We start from the raw sequence: 19170 nt of genomic DNA, 5'->3' as shown, positions 1-19170 counted from the left end.
TTTTCTTTCTTGAGTTTTCTCGTAGCGGTCAGCTTTAATCGCCGTGAACAAAGTGAGCGTGATCAGTAGTTGTGCCTCAGGTTAGGTTGTGCTTAAATTAGGACATGAGTGTAAATTCGGAGCTACAAAATGCGTCGTCTGCTGCAGTTCAGTCACTGGTAACATAAATCGGCTGCGGACAGAACATCTCGCGCTCCCGTCATACCTGAGGACACCACTTCAGCACTTGTGAAGTGGCCCGTGGTGTTTGCGAATCGCCTTCAACCGAGTGGCAGCCGATGTGGCAACACTGTAGCGGCAAGTGACACTTCGGCTAACAAGCAATTTCAATCACTATAGAAATGGAATCACGCTGGTTGATATTCTCTGGCAGCTAAACAACATTTCCTTGATACATTTTTTTTTTTACTTCGCCTCTGAATAAAAAATTGTTTGGGGTGGTCAAGATACATGGGAGATTTGTATAGAATGTTTTCTAGCGGTCGCCACCGCAACATCAGTCAATAGGGAGCTTAAGCAAAGGATCATTGGCTTACTGGTTCTAGTACGGATGAACGTCACGATAATGCACATCGATGGCACTTGCTTGTGTGGCGTGTATAACCTAAACAGAGTCACACATGTGTTGCGCAGAGCAGTGGCGCCTTTCCCTGGAGCTGGACGGCGGTCACGCGCCTCCCCCTGGAGATGTCCCAGCGCAGCGCAGCGGTCGTCTGCGGCCGCCCTGCCGGTCAGCTGCGATAAACGCGGAACGGCCGCGCGTCGCGCCGCTACTGCGTCTTGGCCAACCGGCGCCGTAATTGCCGCACCACCTCTTTTATGTTGCCAACCGTAAAAGACGGCGCGGCCGCCAACATGGGGCCAGCGCGAACTGGTCCCACCTAGGACCCGCGGCTGGTGGTTGTCGGCCAACGCTCAAATGCGCTTGTGCTGCCCCACACACATAACAACGCCTGGTGGACGATTAGAAAAAGGACGACATGACAGACGATAGGCTACAATATGATTCTCCCAGCTGAGTATCCGGCATTACCCGAGCACGTATTTATTCCAATCATCTATTAGTTCATCTCCTCCTTATATCGAGACTGGACCGGCGATCAGTGGAAACGCGTCGCCTGGTCGGATTGAAGCACGTTCATTGCTACACCGGGTTGATGGTCGTGTGCGGATACCCTGTTATCGAGGCAAATGGCAGCCCAAAATGTGCATCGCGCCATGGACGTAGCCTGGTGGGACCAGTATTATGCTACAGAGGGCTTCCTTGGAACCTGTAGTACTGATCCGAGACACCACGACAGCTGTTGACTTCATGACCATTGTTGCGCATCGTCCTTCGTGCTTCATGTCTTAACCAGTGACGATGAGATCTTCCAGCAGGATAACTGCCCGTGTCCATTGTGTGAATTCCTAAGGGATCAAACTGTTGAGGTCATCGGTCTCTAGACTTACACACCTGTTATACTAACTTATGCTAAAAACAGCACACACACACATCCATGCCCGACGGAGGACTCGAACCTCCAGCGGGAGGGGCCGCGCAATCCGTGACATGGCGCCTCAAACCGCGCGGCCACTCCGCGCGGCTGCCCGTGTCACAAGGCCAGAAGTATGCTACAGTAATTTGAGGAGCATGTCACGGTGATGTCGCGGCCTCGAGATTCGGCTGATGTGAACCCGATGCAACACATCTAGGACGCTATCGAGAACCAGCTCCTCATCCAGAAATCACCGTCCCGTAATTTACGGGAGACATCCGGTGGCACAAACCTCCGAGAACCTAACAAGGACTTGTCAGATCCATGTCACTCAAAATCGCAACTGTATTGCTTTAAAAAGATGGACCAACGTGCTATTATGCAGGTAGTCATAATGTTTTGCTCATTACTAGATGCGTACTTAAAAGTTTCAAATTAGCAACTAACAAACTATTTTAATAATAGAAGATAAATAGGTGCAAAACCTACCGCTGTATTAGTTTATTTGAGTGAGGTCACAAGAGAGACAATACAATAATCAAGAACAGATTTTTAAAAGGTGACCTTAACCCTCCCCAAAGACAAAAGCGGTTTCGGAAAAGGAGAATTGCATCTGGTGGCGTCTTCACTCTTAGGCGATTAATAGACAAACGCAGAGAATTCAGTCGAAAGACTTACGTTGCTTTAGAAAATTTAAATGACTTTTCTACACGACTGGTAGAGAGTTCCTACCGAATACTCTGGACGCAGCTAGGTATTGTCAGCATCTCATCAGCGTAGTGTCCCGGATGGCGCATTGGTTAACGCACCTGCCTAGTAAGCACAAAATTTGCCAACGGCCTTGCCGCAGTGGTAACACCGGTTCCGTCAGATCACCGAAGTTAAGCGCTGTCGGGCTGGGCTAGCACTTGGTTGGGTGACCATCCGGTCTGCCGAGCGCTGTTGGCAAGCGGGGTGCACTCAGCCCTTGGGAGGCAAACGGAGGAGCTACTTGATTGAGAAGTACCGGCTCCGGTTTCGTAAACTGACATCCGGCCAGGAGAGCGTTGTGCTGATCACATGCCTCTCCACCTCCGCATCCAGTGACGCCTGTGGGTTGAGGATGACACGGCGGCCGGTCGGTACCGTTGGGCCTAAGACCTGATCGGACGGTGTTTTCGTCAGCATAGCGCAGTCTCTAAAACAACGCAGTTGTGGTAGTAAATACTGACTGAGAATTAACAGAATTTATCCAGACAGTGTAAGAAGTGAGACATGGGTGAAGTTTGATACCTATAACACTTATTATCAACTTTGTTCTCGTGATTTGGGAATGGCATAACTACGTCCGTTCAGGAATGACACTGAAACGAAGATGACATAACGGTTATCCAGGGTGATGAAGGTAAACTGCAATAACTAACATCAATTTAGATTCATTATGTGCTTTGGCCTGATAATGGTCTACAGATCGAAACCGGTAGCACTGAGCATAAAAATAAATAGCTGACGGTAATGTACAATGAAGTTTCACAATTATCTGACAGCTGCAAGGCCCTACCTCAGCACAAATCTAAGTTATGTAGAAAATGGAGTCAGAAAGATGAAAGGCATTGTTTTCAAAGGGGAAGTACCATTCAGCTGTAAAATTGCAATAAATGGTTAATTTGGGTGGAAGTATCACATTTCAGATATTTTGAATCTGACATTACAAACCAACGTGAAGAAGACTTCACCCCAAATCCCAATATATTTCAACATATACGTGGCACAATCTGTATTCTGTGAAAAATGTGACGTACAGAGAGATGAAAATTAAATTTTATTTGGTGATGGCAGATCCTGCCCTACTCTACGGATGTATGAACTGGACTCTCTCAGCAACAGATCAATCAAAGATCCAGTCATCCGAGATGAGATTTCCAGGAAATTCTTTAGGGGTGCTCAGAGTGAATGTCAGAAACGAAGACTGGCGTGAGTTGAATGCTTAATTTATAAATAATGAGATTACAAATATCGTAGAGAATTGGAAACAGCATACAGACAGAACGAAAGAGCTGAGATACCACAAGTAAATGATACTAGGCTAATTGGCATGTGTCCCATGACAAGTAGCTTACTTAACGGATTCTGACGTTGAAACAACCGAAGAGGGACGGGATGGAGTGCTGTGTAGTCCCTAGACCGATGTCAACGAGAACGTTAATGCATCGACTGGGAAGAAGCTGTGCAGGGGAAAGGAAATTTTCAATTGTTTTATTAGTTGAGTGTCGTAAGGAATGTGAATCTCTTAGGCAATACCACAGTAATCGCAAGCAGCTGGCGGGTTAAGTTTACGAGACACTTTGACACAGTAATTGGTTTGCGAATATTATTCGTGCTTTTCTCATTGCTTTTTCTTCTTCGAAGACAACATGAAGTTAATTTCAGGCACCGTCATAATAGTCAGTATTTTTTATCTGCGTCATACATTGCCTACACATTATTTCCTTCTAGACATTAAACGGTTTCGTAATCACTAATTTCACACTTTTCTGACTTAGCTCTGGAAGAAGATGCAGTTGCAGATTCAGATTATAAATTTTTTTAACGCTGTACGAGTATCTTGGTGGAGTTCATGTCCCTCTGGCAATCAATGTGAGAGCGATACAAATTCTTCGTTTGCCTTTCAGTTTCATAAACTTTTCATTTGTTGAATAGATCAATACAAGTGAACGAATCTAGCTTGCAGTTCTACGAACGAACTGCTTCTATAGTAATGTGGCTATTCATTTACATGTAGCGACTGTTCACGTAACTTATAAATAAAAAATGAAAAGAAGATTCTATTTATGTCGAGTCCCCTGTACTTCCAAACGACAAACTGGGGTATCAACTGCTTGTTTACCAATGCTTTATCGGTATACACAATGTGTGAAATATGCGTTCTTCATAAATGTCGACTTTCGACACTAAGTTCAACAACCCCTTCGCTGATATTCGAAAGCAGTGAGGTATGGACCGGCAACGGGTTTCGTCCTCTTCCCTCTCCGTCATCGTCACCAATAGAAAACACGTGATGTGGCGCTGTTGTGAGATACCGAACTCGCATTCCGGACTACACAAATGCAAATCCCCGTCCGGCCATCCATATTTAGGTTTTCCGTGGTTTCCTTAAACTGCTTAAACCAAAGTCCGGGAGGCCTCCTTTGAGAATAACGAGTTCTATTTCCGTGCCTCTTCCTTCCCCAGACCGAGTTAGTGCACCGTCTCTAATGACCGCCTCTTCGTCGGGACCTTAAACTCGAATCATGCGATCTTCCCTTCAATAACATAAAATGCAAAGTTGCACCCTATATTCTCCCACTGCAATCATCTTCACCAAACTTTCTCACCAAAAACGAAATACGACGTTCAGATGCGTAAGACTGATTTGTTATCTACAAGGTAAACATAAACGAATAAATAAATAATTTATTGTCCTAGTTTGCGAGCGTGGATGTCAATGTGGAATGCGCTGTATTGGTTGATGGAGCAGGGTTGGCTTATCTATAACTTCTTTTTCTACTTTTAGGTACTGAATCGTAGAGCATTTTTCGCTTTGGTGCTCAGCATTTCATCGATTTATAAACAATGGATAATTCCCAAAGTCTATGAAATAAATACTGTGGTATTACATTCGTATTTACTGCGCAGTGATGGAGTGAAAGGGACACTGGGTATGAGAAGGACCAAAAACGAAATACGACGTTCAGATGCGTAAGACTGATTTGTTATCTACAAGGTAAACATAGACGAATAAATAAATAATTTATTGTCCTAGTTTGCGAGCGTGGATGTCAATGTGGAATGCGCTGTATTGGTTGATGGAGCAGGGTTGGCTTATCTATAACTTCTTTTTTTACTTTTAGGTACTGAATCGTAGAGCATTTTTCGCTTTGGTGCTCAGCATTTCATCGATTTATAAACAATGGATAATTCCCAAAGTCTATGAAATAAATACTGTGGTATTACATTCGTATTTACTGCGCAGTGATGGAGTGAAAGGGACACTGGGTATGAGAAGGACCAGCGCGTAGCCCTAATTCGTCGGGAGAGCAGAGAGTGACCGGACTTTGTTACCTCAAATCGCCATACATATGTATAAAATTAAGGTTTTGACATTGTAGCATAGCGTGGAGATTCGGAAGTTTATCTTGATTTCTGGCTCAAAATTCGGCGATGAAAAGCATTTTGGTCTACGGGCCAAGTAACTACGGTGGAAATAATTCCACTGCCACGATTCCACAAAGCTAAGTTGCCTATAAGCTCCAACAAACGCCTGAGAAAACGCGAGCTACGGGTCATTCACAATTCTTTATGTACTCCTTTTCGTCCTGCGGGGAAGATCCCATTTAGGCTATTAGCAGTTTTTCTAAATTACTTCGGACAAATATCAGGATGACCCACCTCCGCAGCGGCGGTCGCTAACGCACGCTTGTGCGGTGTCGCTTGGCTCGGAGGTAGGCTGGTTTGAATCCTGGCGGTGGAACATTTTCACTCCCGCTACGTGCACAGCAAAGTGAAGGAAGGTTCTGGCGTAAATTTCCTGATGATATGTTTTTGTGCCAATGTCCGACTGAATTCCCATGAAGTGATCTGTCCGTCGGATGGGGACGTTGACATCGGTGGTCCGCTTTGTGCTATTCAAAGGAGTAGTCTGTGTGCCGGCACCCTTCCCTTATTCATAAACAACAGGAGAGCAACATTTCACTACACTCATCATAGTCATCTACGCGACACAAATACAGATTTGATACTTCATTGCACGTTCGAGGAAGGCAATGGCAAACCATCTGCACTAGTACCATGCCCAGAACGGTGATGTATGTTTCCTCCATCTTCTCCCCATCACTTATTCCCCTGTGTATAAGACTTAAACGTTATGTTAAATGTGAGGGTGATACTTTCAACGTGTTTACAGCCCATTAATACCACCCTCCCCCCCCCCCCCCCGGCCCTTGACCCCTGCCCCCCGCCGCCCCTCGCCCCTTCACGTCATACAGGCACACACACACATACACACACACACACACACACACAAGTGCTCCGGCGAGGCGCACAACGCAGATTCACATACTACAACCTAATTTTGAAGTCGGAAGGACTGTTCCGCTATTCCTCTAGACTATTGTGATCACTTTAGGATGTACGACTCCAAAATTTGTTAAGACCGTCGTACTTCGAGGCGAATTTCGTAACAAAAGTACTATGTCGAAGTGCAGCACGCTCGTAGTACGAGACAAAGTCACTAGGTGAGAGGTGTGAGTAGAGTAGGTTCTGGAGAATCAGTTGTGCATGTTACGCTGTATTCGACGTGAACAGCTCTTCGAGAGTACGGCATGGAGAAAGCTGTGACAAGTATGTCACTTGACGGACAGTTAACTGCAGTATCCGAGACGCCACGTGAGTTCGTAGTCGGGCGTTCGTCCGTCCAGTGTACCGAAAACAAATGATAGGAATAGACTAACAGGAGGCACAAACGATCAAAGCGACTTGAGAAGATTGCCAGACCACATAACTTGCAGAAAATTGTATGCAATTAAGTGCAACACGTAGATGTGAAGCTTGGTATGTGGTAAATGTGGTAACTGAGTGCGGGACGCTAATGGCGAGAAGATGAGCACGTAATAGTGAGGAATGTCAGGCAAAATAATGATTCGAAAAAGGTCATAATTGAAAAACCTGTTACAGAAAAATCTTTGCCATAGGCCTTCGGTTTGTGACGACGACGTGCGAGTGATTTTGAGCAGCAATGTTGCTCTTAGCGCAACAATAACAAGTACTGCTAAAACTTCAGCGGAAGTGTTGACGGGGGGTTTGCTGTGAATGTTGCTTAAAAATAAATTATATTAGTTTTTCCCCAAAAATTATCTTCACTTCGTCTGACACTACTCTCCAAGATGCAGGCACTGTTGCAACTTTTCAAATCACGTAGGAAGGGCCCCACAAAACTCCTGTTCCCGCACCACACAAATGCTTCTAAGAACTCATATCTAAACCCACGGGTGGTTCCGTTCCTTTTAGATAAGGGAAAGTATACATGGTGACAAATTTGTGCATCAAATGTTAATGCAAAAATGCGTAGATAATGACTTCGTCTAGAAAAATGCTATGTTTCGGGCATCCTATAAGAAAGCTCGTGGTCGTGATGGTTTTCATTCTGACTTGCCTTTGGCGCATACTTTGTGTAAGGCTTATTGGATCATAACAGCTGCAAGCTAGCCGACTCCGTAGCCGCGGCTGCTAACATACGCCTTTGCGGAGTCAAGTACGTTCGAATCCCGGTGATGGATGAAACTTTTGCTGCCAGTATATGACCGGCAATGAGAAAAGAGGTTCTGTGTGAATGTCCTGGATTGAATTCCAAACTTGTGCGCAGTGTCTCATGAAGTGAGGGCATGGGACACAGTTGATGGCGGTCCGTTTGTGCTCTTCGAGAGGAGAAGCTATGTGCAAACTCTGAATTCACCGTCACCCTTCTTTCACAATCATCAACACAAACATAACGTTACACTACACACGTATTTATTACAATCACCTACACTCCACAAATATACAAATGATGTAACTCTCACGTAAAAAAAATGGTTCAAATGGCTCTGAGCACTAAGGGACTTAACATATCAGGTCATCAGTCCCCTAGAACGTAGAACTACTTAAACCTAACCTAAGGACATCAAACACATCCATGCCCGAGGTAGGATTCGAACCTGCGACCGTAGGGGTCGCGCAGTTCCAGACAAACGCCTAGAACCGCTCGGCCACACCGGCCGGCTAACTCTCACGTATCCTCAAGGAAAAGGACCAATGTGCGAGGAGGAAAAACACCTTTTATGCTATGCGGCTGAATACTGTACACCCGGTCGAATATCCCAGCCGCCGGCCGTTGTGGCCGAGCGGTTCTAGGCGCTTCAGTCCGGAACCTCGCTGCTGTTGCGGTCGCAGGTTCGAATCTTGCCTCGGACATAGATTTGTGTGATGTCCTTAGATTACTTAGGTTTAATTAGTTCTAAGTCTAGGGGACTGATGACCTCAGCTGTTAAGTCCCATAGTGCTTAGAGCCATTTGAATATCCCAGCCGACAATGCTACACGATGTTTTATTTTAATTTTAGTGGAAGTTTGATATGGTGTTCATCAACTACAAGATTACTGGCAGGCGTAAATTCTCAGAGATGATATGGCTGACTGGCGGAATACTGTGCGCTAATGCGACGGCACAATCAGGCCTTTAGCTCGCAGTGTTTCAGAAGGTATAGTTGAGGCCGGAGATAATTCTGTAATGTTTTGGGCGCGTTTATCGTACCTTGACTTTAGCCAACTCATTGATATTACCGTGAACATGAACCAAGATTTTAATTTCTGAATTTTCGCGAGCACGTATTACCGTTTTCTCCACATCTTCATGACAGATACGCTGTGGACACCCCGTCTTCCAAGACGAGAAAAAAATGTGTTCGTATTGCTGCACGGATACGTTCCTCGTCTGACGAACACTCAGGCTCGCCATCGGACCTGGGCTAGCAGCTAAATCGGCCGATCCTTATCCTATAAAAACCGTATTCCACTATTTGGAGCAGCGGGTGAAACGTAGCAGTCAACAACATCGCAGTTTGGCGGCTTTGGAGTGCTAATCATCACTGAGTCGCTGCATTTGGATAGGGGATAGCTGAAGAAATTTATCGTCTGTATCACTCGGCAAAATCACACCATTATCGACGCTATATTACACGATATTCTCTACATTTTCCATAGAGATGGCTAAGTTTTTGTACCGGGCGATTAAAGGAAAAATAGTTCTTTCTTTGCGTTTCATCACATTTGGAAAATCCGGCTGCTGTATCTTACAACGTTTACAAATATTGTGGATGTTCACAACCCGAGACAAACGCTTGAGGGCTTGTCTGAGATACCCTGTTGGGGAGTCAGAACTACGATCCTTGTTCTCCACAATATTACAGACCAATGTAGCGACTTTCGAGCCAGTTTCCTCTAATTAAATACGGAGACGTGTCGTGAAACTTTTGTTCGCTACCACCTAATTGTAAATCGCCTCTAAAGGTTTCGACACCGGCTCAGCATTAAGCGGCAGTTCCATTAGAGCCATCGCCGAGAAGACTGTAGCTGTCCACACTCACGGAAGTGTAAATGTTAAGCGACCGGAGCGGGGCACAACGCCGCAGCGTCAGCCTCGGAACGGCCAGCCCGACATTCCAAGATCTGATCTGGTTTCACATAAAAGCTGGCCACCTATCGTAAACCACGACGCAATGGAAGAAACTATAAAGGTGGGATGGCGTACAACTCGAGTCGTAACAGCAAATCGTGCCACCGTGCAACTGCCTTCTCCGGGCTGCCATAACCTAAATCCGAGACTTAATGACCGACGTCGCCGTATCTCCGGCGCTCTCTTAATAATCACCGTAAACAAGTCCTGGACACGGGGGAAATCCTTTTGTTTGATTAACCTGTGACGCACTTAACAGCGATATTTAATGCAAGAGGTTCGCCTCATTAACAGCGGACTGCGGCCGCGTCCTCCCTTTTATTCCGCCATATTTTTTGTCCTATTAGGCCGAGCGAGTTGTCTCGGCAGCGCTTCACGACTTCTGCTGCTGCCAAACGAACCCGGCATTCCGCTTTCGCAGTACCGCGGATTCTTCCTCCCCCGAGACGGCGTCGGCGAAATTCTCAAATTTAATTATGAAATAACTCACAACTTTAGTGCACTGTAAACGTTTGGGAACATTTCCGAACGTTCAACAGGGCTCCTTTAACGAGGAGAGGTTTCGTCACGTCTCGTGCTTTTCGACCCTTCCACTGACCACGACTTATACCTGCCTTCATTCTGCATGAACGACTGCAATGCGGAAGTTGCACTTTTCTAAGTTCTCGAAACACCAGGCATCCAAAAAGAAGACCAGATATAAGCTAGTATTTCAGGCAAAGCATAAAAGATAAGACTTCGTTGAATACGTCATGGTCTACAAAAAACTCCAAATGTGCATGCACCCAACGTGAAAGCAGACATACCTCCGAATAGGTGACCATTATTTACTAAAAAAAAAAAAAAGAAAGGAAAAAGTAAGTAACCGGTAGCTGATTTCTTCGCATTTTCACTTTAAACGAACGACTCGTGTCCTGAAGACGAGCAGGCACAAATGGAGAAATAAGCAACTTCTGTAACTGCCAACCTTTCCTCCATTTCTTATAAAGATATAAATAGGATGGACGAATACTAGTTTACTTCGAAAAGCTCTAAACAGTGGTAAAAGACGCACTGTTTAATGTTTTGTGATGTACAAAAAGCGGTACTACTACATGAAAATGAGACAGAGCACTGTGACCGAATTTTCTTTGATTAATGATTTATTATTTGTTCTCTTTGTTTCATTTTTGCCATCTACTTTAAGTACCACATGTGAACTTGCATATAAAAATACTATACAAGCTTTTTCTCTTGTATGAGTACTGTGCCCAGATAAATTGAAATGAATGTATTTCAGAGGAATAGGGAGACAGCTGAAGGACAACTGAATAGAGAGAGACACGTAATGGCGGTAGTTGGCCGTACGATGTGCGAGAAACAAAAAAAAGGTCCATCAGAGGAGACTAAGAATTGATTATCGGTGTGGAAAATGGTATAACAGACTGCCGGAGGTTAAGTTTTAACGTTTATAAGTAGGTGCTACAGACCGTGCTTTACAGTTGGCTGGACCTATTCAGAGAAGGTATGATACGGTCTGGAATGTCTTCTGCGTAAACAGTGTGGGCACAGTAAAGCTAATTACTCGTGGTTAATACACAACAAACGATAGTCAGTTTGCTTAAATGAAAACGGAGTTTGGGATCCTATCTGCGTGCATCTAATCTCCATCACATCCGCACAACCTCCCATAAGCTGTTCCACGTGCATTTTATTTCAATAAAAAGCTATAATACAGCGATCCATGAGTCATTTAGCTTTATCAGTAACTTAAACGACGAATTATGTAATATTCAAGAAAGATGAGTCGCCATACTGGATATAGCTTCAGAGTTGCAACATCACTATTCTAGGTGGACACAGCTTACTTGCATACATCTTTGACCACAGAAAATGTTGAGCAGAAGTGAATCAAAAATATACAGAGTCACAGTGCGCTCAAAGTGTAACAAGAATTTATATTGTGAACCAATGTACAATATAGTTATAATTAGACTTTCGTTACTTGAGGGGGCTCCATGAAAAACTAGTGATCTCTGGACAATACAACTTCATGGGAACAGCTGTAAGGACATGCGGGAGAGAAACAACGATTAAATCACCGAAGAAACACACTTTATTTTCCACGTGAGAGAGTAACATTTGTTAATTGCGTACCATGTTTACGTTTCGGGTTACAAGCGTTGCTTAGTGCGACTACCAACTGAATCCATGACAGCCTGGAACCGCACTAGACATACCATTTTGCAGTTTTTCGTAGCACTTTTTGAACGGTGGATTAGGGAATGTTCAGTTGTAGTGACACAGCCCTTGCACTGCTTGAAGATCGCACATTGCGTCCAGCATTCTCAACCACGATAACTTTAAATCCTTCAACAATTTGTGGCGCAATTGGCCCCCGGCTTCTCCAAGAGCAAATCCCAAATCGGTAATTAATTCGAACTTCCGAACTATGTCCTTCAGGCCAGGTGCGGAAAGAGGACGCCTCCGTATTACTGTAATGCTTCGATACTCGTGAACAGGAGCAGCACTATTGCTGATGTTTTGATAAAACAGCTTTACTAGCAAAGCCTTGCTCACATTGTTAAGACCCGTGTAATGGCAAGTCATGACACCAACTCTACTAACAACGCAAATCCTGCAGCGCACAGCCTGAACATCATTCCTATAAAATTGAGTATCCATACGGTAAATAGCTTTCCGTCTACACAGGCTCAAGTAGCGAAAGTTTAACTATAGCAGCCCTGTACAGATTAAGGGCTTCCCTCTCATAAGTAATGAATCCATCAGCTTTTAAACATTTTTGCAGACGACAGTAAGGTACTTGAACAGTTCTTATAATTAATGTGTTTTGCATGACGGTCTACAGATCATAGAAACTGTCTTGGCTGTAGGTTAATAAAGAAACTTTGTAGCGAATAATAAACACATTTATGACGTTTAGGACGTCAACTAGCAGAACAAAACTTAGATAATTCTACAATGGTCGATATCATATATCTGAATGTTAATATGTTTGTTTCGGCCGCAATTTTGCCATCCAAGTAAAGCTGAGTAATGGGAGAACACTAATAAGGAAATAAAGTAAAAGTTGCCAGAAAAGTTTTGTATTTAAAAGATTATATTAAAATCTTCTATAATTGAGGCAATAATTAGGTTTTTAATGGACCAAACATTAAAATCGTACTGGAAACTATATATGGAAATTTTACTGACTCGTGAATTATTAGAAACCACAGTGCCTTACGGACGCAGCACGACAACACACCTGAATCCGATCACCAGCTTTAAGCAATGTTTATAGTAATTCATTTCATAAATCGTATGTTTATAGTCTTCTGTGGTTCAACAAGACGCGGCATACTTTTCTGTAGCTTTAAAAGGACACATTAGGGGGCCTACTGTTTGCGTATCAGGTGAGAGCAAACGTTTGCCTCACTGCAGTGTCAGATATGCATGCATTAATTCCTACATTAGATTGTGATATATCCTTACCACAAAATGCTTGCATTTAGCTTTGGGCAATTCTTACTAGACACTGGGTGTTGTGTGATGTCCTTAGGTTAGTTAGGTTTAAGTAGTTCTAAGTTCTAGGGGACTAATGACCATAGATGTTAAGTCCCATACTGCTCAGAGCCATTTGAACCATCTTACTAGACGTTACGATTTTGAAGTAAACGTTACTACCTTTTACGCTGCCGCTGGTTGATTGTTGTCACTTTAAAGCAGTATTCGAAGCGTGCAAGTCGACGAGCAACCAGTAGACACAAATTTGGAGATGTAATGTTCCTACCGCCAAGTATCCACCATGATTTCAAAATCTCTCTCAGTCTCATAATTAATATAAAACTTTTGTGTTACATTTGAAAAACATGTCGATGTCTGCACAAATAAATCCAGTCAATGGCATCATAGAGAAGCAATACAAATTTTTTGAAAGCTGTGTGTAATGAAACGATTAAAAAGTTCTTAAAAGATTTCTTTATAGTTTGGTATCTTCCTTGTTTTACATTTTGCTCTCATAGGTAAGTTAGAAATGTAATTTCTCAGTGTGGAAGACGAAGTGCGCTGACTGGGTGACTACCTAACTGATGACTGATCTCTTGCATACGGGAAATGACCTCGAGTATCGTGCCGTGATGGTTGTTGTGTAGAAATGGCTGTTCTGTCGATCAGTGTGAGTAATTGTTTACTAGTTTAACAACGTCTGCAACCGTTCGACACAAAATCATGTCCTCCAGAGTGTCTATTCACTGCGCATGTCGCATGCGTTTGTCCGGATAAGGTGCATGGCTGCCAATTTTACACTTGTCCGTATCGTCCTGTTAGCAACCTCGCACCACGTTCTGCGGACTTCTGGTGGTAATAGATGCGCCGTCTCATTTTTTTTTTTTATGCGATATTCCACCGATACTACGGAAATACAGACTCAGGTGTGGGCCGGCCGGGGTGGCCGAGCGATTCTAGGCGCTATAGTTTGGAATCGCGGTACCGCTACGGTCGCAGGTTCGAATCCTGCCTCTGGCATGGATGTGTGTGATGTCCTTAGATTAGTTAGGTTAAAGTAGTTCTAAGTTCTAGGGGACTGATGATCTCAGAAGTTAAGTCCCATAGTGCTCAGAGCCATTTGAACCATTTTGAACTCAGTGGTGGTGTTGAGTGGGTTGCCTCAAATAGCGCTGTATAGCTTTCTTGCAGCTTTTTCTCTGAGGGCGGCTCCTGTTATTTGCTCTTCCGCATGTATTATTGTCACTTGTAGCCGAGTGTGTGTGGTCCATGGGCGCTGTTGCTGATTATGGTCGGTATTTGTTGAACAAGGCCGCTATCGGACTGCCCGGGTTGTTTTCTACGATTTCGGATGTCCTGTGTATCAGCAGAGCAGCGCACTTTGGCATTAAGTCGATTAGCCCGAGGCCTCCTTCTTCTGTGGTGTATGCAACCTTAAATAGGTCTCCACGTAGCCAGGAGACCATTTATACTTTAGTTCGTCTCATTCCTTTGATTATGTTTAGAAGTTGGTGCATACTCCAAGATTTTGACGGTAAAACATGTTTATTGACTTCACCTTCTCTGTCGATGCCAGATATTTTGTTGCATTTGCTGTAATTAGTGCTTCCATAGAATGTGGTATTGTTCGTAGTTGTAAGCTGCCTTTTGTTGAATATTGGCTTCGACATGTACTACGAGGATTTTGTGTTTCTGTTTTATTATGTACCAGTTACGATGGAATCAATTTAGCCGGTAGTAAGCATTCGATAGGGAGCACTGAGGACAGCATGAGAAATCTCTACATCGAGTACAAAGGACGCCCTCTCAGCGTATCAGAAGAAATAGAAACTTATAAGACTAGAAGCAGCAGGGCAAGCGTGTGTATAACGACGACGACCTTCCTTTCGTTCGTATGCCAGTTTATTCATTCTCAAGTCGTTAAAAAGAAGTTTTAGCTTTGTGCGGCTTCTAGTGAGACAGGAGGGCGCAGTAACTGCAGTCTGCGCGTTGTTGTATCACAAACGGTAACGGCCCTCCTGTTAATGATTTTTATATTATACTGGTATTCCACATCTGATCACACCACATGGATGTTGTCTCTAGTTACTGTTTGGACTGTTCTCCCGTACCTGTCCTTTATTGTTTAGGCTATCAGATTACGGTCTTATTCCCGTGTTCTGCTCTCTTTCGGGGCTGGTTGAGCTCTCTAGCAGTGGCAGGATGCCACTTCAATAAACGTTCATACACCGCAATTTGGCTGTTAACGCCTTCAGAAATCGAAATCTTCACCCTCTCTCACGATGTCTCACTGGTGTTCACTCTTTAATGGCTATTGTTTTCATGTAGGTCTTGGCAACCGTCCGCTTAGTGTGTGTATTATGGGTAGGTATGTTGTTCCAGTTATTTACACTTGCCAGTTGTGTCGTACTTGATATCACAAACTGTCATTGTTCTTAATATTTCTGTAAGGTATTTATTTCTGTGTTATTATGATAACTTGCTTATGTAGTAATGGGCTTCAGTTCCAATCTATTCATTTTCTTGGAGTTGCAGCGTATTTGTCAAGTTCTTCGGTGATGTGATTCTGACAGTGCACATTTTTTGATGACGATGGAACTTTGGATAGGTTAAGGACTTTCTTTAAAAACTGCTCCATTTTTGTGTATTCATATAACTCTTCATGATTCTGGGCCTCTGTTTTAATATTTATCAAAGACAGCTCTTGTGTATTAAGTAACTTGTTTGCCTTTTTGAAATTTACATTGATATCCAAATTTTTTCCTTCTTTATCTTTTTTTGGGTAGGGAGGGGGGGCAATATTGACTGAAATCGATCACATGTAAGCAATATTTTAGTTTTATGAGTAGTTTGACGCATCCTGCCGGTACTTCCTCTCCTGTGCCATCTCAGAGTAGCACCTACACACAACGTCCTCGCATGTTTGTTTGATATAATCCAATCTCTGTCTTGCCCGACAGTTTTTGCTCTCCGCAGCTCCCTCGAGTACCATAGAGGTTGTTCCGCGATGTCTTACTACTTTTCCTATAACCCAGTTCCTCTTTCTAGTCGATTTTTTCCACATATTCCCTTACTTGTAGATTTTGCGCAGCCTCTCTTCATTTTTTATCTTATCGGTGCACTTTATTCTACGTCTCCATTTGTGACGCCAAGTCTCAACAGCTTTGATTCCTTAGTGTTCTGGATTTCCCACAGTCCATGATTCACTTCCATTTAACGCTGTGCTACAGACTTACAGTCTCAGAAATTTCTTACTCGAATTAAAGTCTTTTTCTGATACTAGTACATTCCTTTTATCGAGGAATTTCTCTTTGCCTGTGCTAAGCTGCTTCTTGTATTCGCCTTATTTCGTCCGTTATGAGCAGATGGCAGTTATAAGAGTCGAGGGGCATGAAAGGGAAGCAGTGGTTGGGAAAGGAGTGAGACAGGGTTGTAGCCTCTCCCCGATGTTATTCAATCTGTATATTGAGCAAGCAGTAAAGGAAACAAAAGAAAAATTCGGAGTAGGTATTAAAATTCATGGAGAAGAAGTAAAAACTTTGAGGTTCGCCGATGACATTGTAATTCTGTCAGAGACAGCAAAGGGCTTGGAAGAGCAATTGAACGGAATGGACAGTGTCTTGAAAGGAGGATATAAGATGAACATCAACAAAAGCAAAACGAGGATAATGGAATGTAGTCAAATTAAATCGGGTGATGCTGAGGGGATTAGATTAGGAAATGAGACACTTAAAGTAGTAAAGGAGTTTTGCTATTTAGGGAGTAAAATAACTGATGATGGTCGAAGTAGAGAGGATATAAAATGTAGACTGGCAATGGCAAGGAAATCGTTTCTGAAGAAGAGAAATTTGTTAACATCGAGTATAGATTTAAGTGTCAGGAAGTCGTTTCTGAAAGTATTTGTATGGAGTGTAGCCATGTATGGAAGTGAAACATGGACGATAACCAGTTTGGACAAGAAGAGAATAGAAGCTTTCGAAATGTGGTGCTACAGAAGAATGCTGAAGATAAGGTGGGTAGATCACGTAACTAATGAGGAGGTATTGAATAGGATTGGGGAGAAGAGAAGTTTGTGGCACAACTTGACTAGAAGAAGGGATCGGTTGGTAGGACATGTTTTGAGGCATCAAGGGATCACAAATTTAGCATTGGAGGGCAGCGTGGGGAGTAAAAATCGTAGAGGGAGACCAAGAGATCAATACACTAAGCAGATTCAGAAGGATGTAGGTTGCAGTAGGTACTGGGAGATGAAGAAGCTTGCACAGGATAGAGTAGCATGGAGAGCTGCATCAAACCAGTCTCAGGACTGAAGACCACAACAACAACAACAATGAGCTATTTGGCTCCCTAGGTAGCAACAATCTTCACATCGTCTCCTACGTGCTCTCCAATTTAATCATCACAGACTGTAAATAAGGAGAATCCTAAATGTTATCGGTTGAACCACGGTGAGAGTACGTAACTATAGTGGCGGTTGTAGCGCTCTGGCGGACAGTGGAATACTCGGTTTGTACAAGAGTGGCACATATAGCAACGCAAACACGGATGTTCCGTTGCGAGAGCGCACTCTCTGCGGGCGACGTGCTGTCTTGCTGTTTCTGTGGGCAGACAGAGTGAAAGCGGCGGTTGGCGAAGCAATATTAAGTCACCACGATGAATCAGTTGGAGGTATACGTGCCACTCGAATAGTTTACGTAGGAAGAAAACCTGAGGCAGATTAAAGGTGTCGTGGTCGCATCAACATGGCGTACGCAGGAGCAAATTAATAGAACAAGGCGTAGCCAAAGTCAAAGGCACTCCCATACTCAGGATAAGAGCGTCGGTGGCGTGGGTGGGGTGGGGGGTGGAAGGTGGCGGTGTGGGAGTCCCGAAATGTCGTCCTTGACAAGTCCTATCCCAAGTACCGAATAGTTACAGTCAAATTGCAGCTACTCACAGAGCTCCAGTGTGGGCTGTAATTATCGTATGGCACCGAAACTTGGTAGATAGTCTAATGCGTTATTGCTGAACCGATTGACACTGAAAAAAATTAGTTCCAATTTTCACCACCAGGTGCAAATCTGGCGCTGTGAATGCAAGAAACACGTGTAGAAATTTGCTGGAATTCGTTGGTCATTACAAGTTTCTTCTATCGGAATGAGTTGTATGGAACGGTAACATATTTAATCAGATATTGACCAGATACAACGCTAAAATAGATTTGCTCTTCCTTTTGATTCACTCTCGTACTCCTGTAGCAACAGACACATTCATCTGTTGTTTCTATTCTATACGGTATTTCGTTCTTTCCAACTTGAAGACATCTAGACCAAAGAACACCCTCTACGTATTTGTTTCAGGTCTGAGCGGTTAGCATTGTCGCCTTATTCAAATAATGATTTTGATCAGTTTCGACATTCATTCAATTCCACATCTACTCTACTGCTCTGTCTGAATGACATCATAGTCAATATTGCGTTCAGCGAAGAATCGCGGAGCCGCGCGGAGTGGCCGAGCGGTCTAAGGCGCCATATCACGGGCTTCGTGGCTCCTCCCGCCGGAGTTCGAGTCCTTCCTCGGGCATGTGTGTGTGTGTGTGTGTGTGTGTGTGTGTGTGTGTGTGTGTGTTTTGTTCTTAGCATAAGTTAAAGTAGTGTGTAAGACTTGGGACCGATGACCTCAGCAGTTTGGTCCCTTAGAAATTCACACACATTTGAAGAATCGCGGTTGTGAACCAACCCGGATGACCAGCGTCCTCGAGTATGTCGGCGACTTGGGGAGCTGTCTCTTTCTTGCAATGGACGGGTGCAGCTGAGTTACTCCTGGTGCAATGGTGTGGGAAGGCTTCGGGTGTGACTTCAGATTCTGGATGGAAGTTGCTGAGGGAACTCTGACAGCTCAACGCTACGCCGCGGACATAAGCACATCCTGCGTCCTTAACTGTTACGTCTCACGCGACAGTAGCTCGATGCCATTTTTGAGCAGGGCAGTGCTCGTCCAC

The 19170-nt window shown here is 43.9% G+C and overlaps 1 long non-coding RNA gene and 1 pseudogene across 1 annotated transcript in view; one reads left to right on the top strand and one right to left on the bottom strand.

Moving 5' to 3' along the window:
- Positions 1–19170, bottom strand: part of LOC124805286 — an 852916-nt gene that overhangs the window by 352070 nt on the left and 481676 nt on the right. The window lies entirely within an intron of this gene.
- Positions 2310–2426, top strand: LOC124709327 (annotated as a pseudogene).

The sequence above is a fragment of the Schistocerca piceifrons genome, chromosome 7 (assembly GCF_021461385.2).
Source record: "Schistocerca piceifrons isolate TAMUIC-IGC-003096 chromosome 7, iqSchPice1.1, whole genome shotgun sequence".
In the NCBI taxonomy this organism is placed as follows: domain Eukaryota; kingdom Metazoa; phylum Arthropoda; class Insecta; order Orthoptera; family Acrididae; genus Schistocerca; species Schistocerca piceifrons.
Note: the sequence above shows the minus strand (reverse complement) of the source record. Positions and strands in the feature narration are given on the sequence as shown.